This window comes from Ursus arctos, unplaced genomic scaffold (assembly GCF_023065955.2).
Source record: "Ursus arctos isolate Adak ecotype North America unplaced genomic scaffold, UrsArc2.0 scaffold_26, whole genome shotgun sequence".
NCBI classification, from domain to species: Eukaryota; Metazoa; Chordata; class Mammalia; order Carnivora; family Ursidae; genus Ursus; species Ursus arctos.
In genome coordinates, this window is record NW_026622941.1 from 32269422 (window position 1) to 32273708 (window position 4287).

Consider the following 4287-nt stretch of genomic DNA (forward strand, 5'->3'; position numbering starts at 1 on the left):
GAACAACTCGAGGACTTCAGTCAGAACCTTCAAGAACAGGTTCGTATACTCCTACCTTGCTTCTGACTTAAAACACTCACACACACACACACACACACACACACACACACATACAGACACACACAAAAAACACAACGCCTGTCACTGAGAGTTATCTGCAACTTCGGGTTTTGAGGAAGGAAGTGACATGAGAGTAGGGCTTTTGAGGAAACATGGCAAACAAGGAATTGACTGGCCTTTTCCCACCCGCGGAGGTCAAACTCTATCCCAAAAGACTTGCATTTAACTTGTTTTGGTCCAGGATAGATGGAGTGGCTGTCCTATGGGTTCCGTTTTGCTTTTCTTCCATATCGTCTAGGATTCGGATAGTATCTAGTACAGACCTCAGTCAGATCAAGCTCCAGTGTGAAAAAAATTAGGCCAGGGTTAGAGAAAACGTGCCGCTAGGGAATGCTATAGCTGGCTGTCTTGAGTGTTTTAAGTGGAAGGGTGTCATTAGCTACGGCACGACATTTCATCAGTGTGACTTGCATCCCTGAGGGACAGTGTGATCGGGGCGGAAGGTGGCGTTTCTTTGAAAGCAACCTCCTGGAGACGAATAGAGGAGGACCTAGTGTGAGCCAATTGGAGATGCAGAACACAGGAGCGTTAGGAAGAAAGGAGCGACAACCCCAATCAGGAAATGGGAAGGACGACAACAAAATGTTGGAGGAATGTTAGAGTAGAATCCAACCTTAGGGGACTGTGGACAGAAAGTCGCTGGATTCAGGCTGCATTTTCTGTGGTGGGAACTGACCGAATCGTTCAATCCCCCATTGGTGATAAAGTCCAAGGACCGTTGAAATGAGAAGTTCATTTTATGTTTCCCTCAGGTGGTGCTGAACGTCCAGGTTTCACGACCCTCAACGCCGGCAGCGGAGGCAGCACTGGAGTGGGCCCCACCTTGACCGGTCCTGGGCGTGGAGCAGGTAGGTTGAGTTCAGAACAGAGGATCCCTCCCACGCCTAAGCCACTGGTGCCAGGCATCGCGGCTCAGGACGATAGTTTCCAGACTAAAAGACGTCTGACCCGTCACCTTGAGAGGTGATGGCACCTATCCCGTGTTTCAGCAGGCTTTTGGGTTTCTCGGGCGTGGGGGGTGGGGCTTGTCCTCGCTGTTGGTCTGTTTTCTTGCTTAACACCGAAGACAATGGCACAAGGGACACCGGCTTCCGAGCGGGCGGGACAAAGAAATGATTCAGAGGCCGTGGCTTCCCTAGCTTCATTGCACCAGTCGTCCTCCATGTCATGTCAGGAGCACTTTTACAGCGCTTGCGACGGGGTGTCCAGGGTCAGTGCTGAGTCAGCCGATGGCTTGGGGAATCATTTCCCTCCCATTTCTGTATGTGAAAGTATTCCGTCCTCAATGATATTTCTGTGGCACGCTACACCTTGGGGATGATGCTCAAAGGGAAATCCTGGGACTCAGATCACATTGACACCATGGCGCTTGGGTATCTTTATTCCCAGAAGGAAGAAATTAAGGAGAGGTCTCCAAAGTGGAAGAGGCAGGATTAGGACCCAGAACCCGTAGCCTCCTCTGGAATGGCTCCACGGTGCGGGGATCTGTGCCTAAGAGCACCCATACCGGAAACCCCAGGGAGAAAACGCTTCTCCGTGGGCATCAGGGACTCCATTGCAAGGAGTGTTGGTTTCCAGGAGAAAACCCAGAGCCGTCCTGCAAGTATAGATGACTGGGAGTCAAAGCAAACAAGCCTGGTTCACTCGTGCCCCTTAGGCTGTCAGTGTGTCATTTCAAATAGCTGTCGAGGTACCCTCTCCTGGGAGTCCCATTTGCCTGTGCCTCGCTCCGGTGTTCAACGTCTTCCACCTCATGCGTGCGGTCCTTCGGCTGGGTCGTCTTCCTGTAAGGCGGAGGTGCTCAAAGAGTGTTTCCCAGACCAGCATCCACATGTCCTGGGAACTTTGTAGAAATGGCAGTGTTCAGGCCCACCTGCCGACAATCAGAAGCTTGGGAAGAGGGGGCCCAGCAAGGTGTCTGGACAAGCCCCCGAAGCGCCCGATGCGTATCCCGGTTGAGAGCATGTCCAGTCACTCGCCACGTCCCTACCGATTGACCCTTGGTGCACGGTGCGTGGCAGGGACCTTCCAGAAATTGAGCTTGTCCCCCTGTCAACTGCACTGCTTCGAATCCCTCAGTGGTCTGATCGCTTTCAGGATGAATCAAAAGTCCGTCAGGTACCATGAGAAATCCTGTCTGTCAGACACAGCCTGGGACTTCTCTTTATGTATTTATTAACGAGTCTGTGGCCCGACTTTCTTTTCCTCCGTTTGTGTTCCCCTGGCCGACTTCCGGATTTACTATTTACCTTGTAGCTACTTGCTGGGCGTCAGTTCCAGAGCTCATGACAGGAAGATGGTAAAAGATCGAAGGTCTAGCTGCCTACACGAAGACACTGGGGGCTCCCCATCAGAGTAGTGACTTGACTGCAGGGTGAGGGCAACGACCATTCAGTGTCTGCTTCCACAAGTGCGGATCGGGATACTTGGGCAAGGACGCCCAGTCTGCAGCTCCATCTTTTGGCTGTCAGGCAATACTAGGTGCAGGGGCTTGGCGTGGCGCTCCTCAAAGTTTGGTCCACAAAGGGGTGGCGCCCGGAACGGTCTGATCCCGGGGCGTGCCGTGGTAAGGACTGAGGAGCGGTTTGCCACGGGGATGTTCTGTCCGTTGAGTGAAAGCTTCTGTATCCCTCGGGTCTGCTGTGTGTGTAGAATGTCACGTCTCTGCCTTTGTGGGCCTTTGCCGGAACCTCCACATAAGGCCGATTGGAAGTGGTGGAGAATGGCGCCCTTCCCACAGATGCTCCGAGAGGCACCGTTAGAGTCGAAAGTCCAGGGGGAGACTGCCTGGCTTTGGCTCCTGGATCTGCTGCCCACTCCCGGGCTGACCTGGAGCACGACGTCAGTGAGCCCCGTAGGTCCCATGGGAAGAACAATAATACGGCCTGCTGTGTGGGGCTTCTGTCAGAGTAAATGAATTGATTTCTGTCTAGGGTAATGTTTCCTCTGCTGTCTCTTTTCAGGAGGAACCGGCGGCCCGACCGCAGCAACCGGAGGAGGTAAGCAAGACATCACTTGCCCAAGGAACCTAGCACAGGAGCGCCAAGCGCAGGGAAATCAGACAAGTCAGGAGAGACCCCTTAGCACCTCTTCGGTGGCGCTGAGCACGACCCATGTCGCTCTCAAGACGGAGCTGTATGTGATATTAGACTGGTATGAGATAGCTAGCGGCAGACATCCTAGGCGTCCTTTCAGGACGCTTTTGTAGTAGAAAACTCCATTGTGCCCTCCCAGGGAAGAGTGCTATGCAGAATCCTGCCAGCCTCGAAGTAAAACCCTTTCTCCGCTGTTGTGTCAGGTTCCGCAGAAATTTCAGAGGGCTTCAGCACAGTCCGTGGGGGTGAGAAGACAAGTGGAGAGTCAAGTGCCCCAGGCGCAACCTCGAGAGGCAGACCAGGTATGGCAATGCAAGGTCGAAAGCATCTTCTTCCTGACCTGAGGGCAGGTGCCCTTGGCTTCGGAGGGATTCGTCACTCTTTCGTGGGTAGTGCCCGTCTTCCTGGCCCCACCCCCACCCCCCCGCCCGGTTTGTGTGGGCTTCGCGGCAGTGTTTCTGTGACATCAGCTCAGACGGGATGTAGAGCAGAGCAGGGTCTCTGTGGAATTGCCAGATTCCCGCCTTTGGACTTCTGAGACTGGGTCTGGCCTGGGATAGGGTCACGGTTTGCCATCTTGGCTACGCCTTCGACCTGAGGCGGGACGTGAAGAAATCCGTGAACCAATTGCCCGAACCAGTGTATGGAAAGGACTTTGAAAGCCGCGTGCAGCACCATCCGTGCTGCTTCAGCACAGCTCCCGAGACAGAGTTAGTGTTGCTTTTGGAGGGTCCGACTAGATCGCCAGCCGGTGAGACCACTAGAGCCCCAAGCAGAGAAAGGCAAGTTGGAGCGAGTTGAGAATGTCATTCAGAGGCCGTGGCCTTTGTCAAGAGAAAGTGGGTTTCTGTCACATAACAGTTTGATAGCTTCAAGTGCATTGCTTCTTCTCTCTAAAAGGTAAATTCTCAGAATGGTACACCTAGCCGTGCTGTAGGCAGAGGGAGAGGGGGAGATTGAATCGCAAGCAGGCTCCACACCCTGCCCGGAGCCCAACTCCGGGCTTCATCGCACCACCCTGACATCATGACCGGAGCCTTAATCCACAGTCAGAGGCTGAACGGCCTGAGTC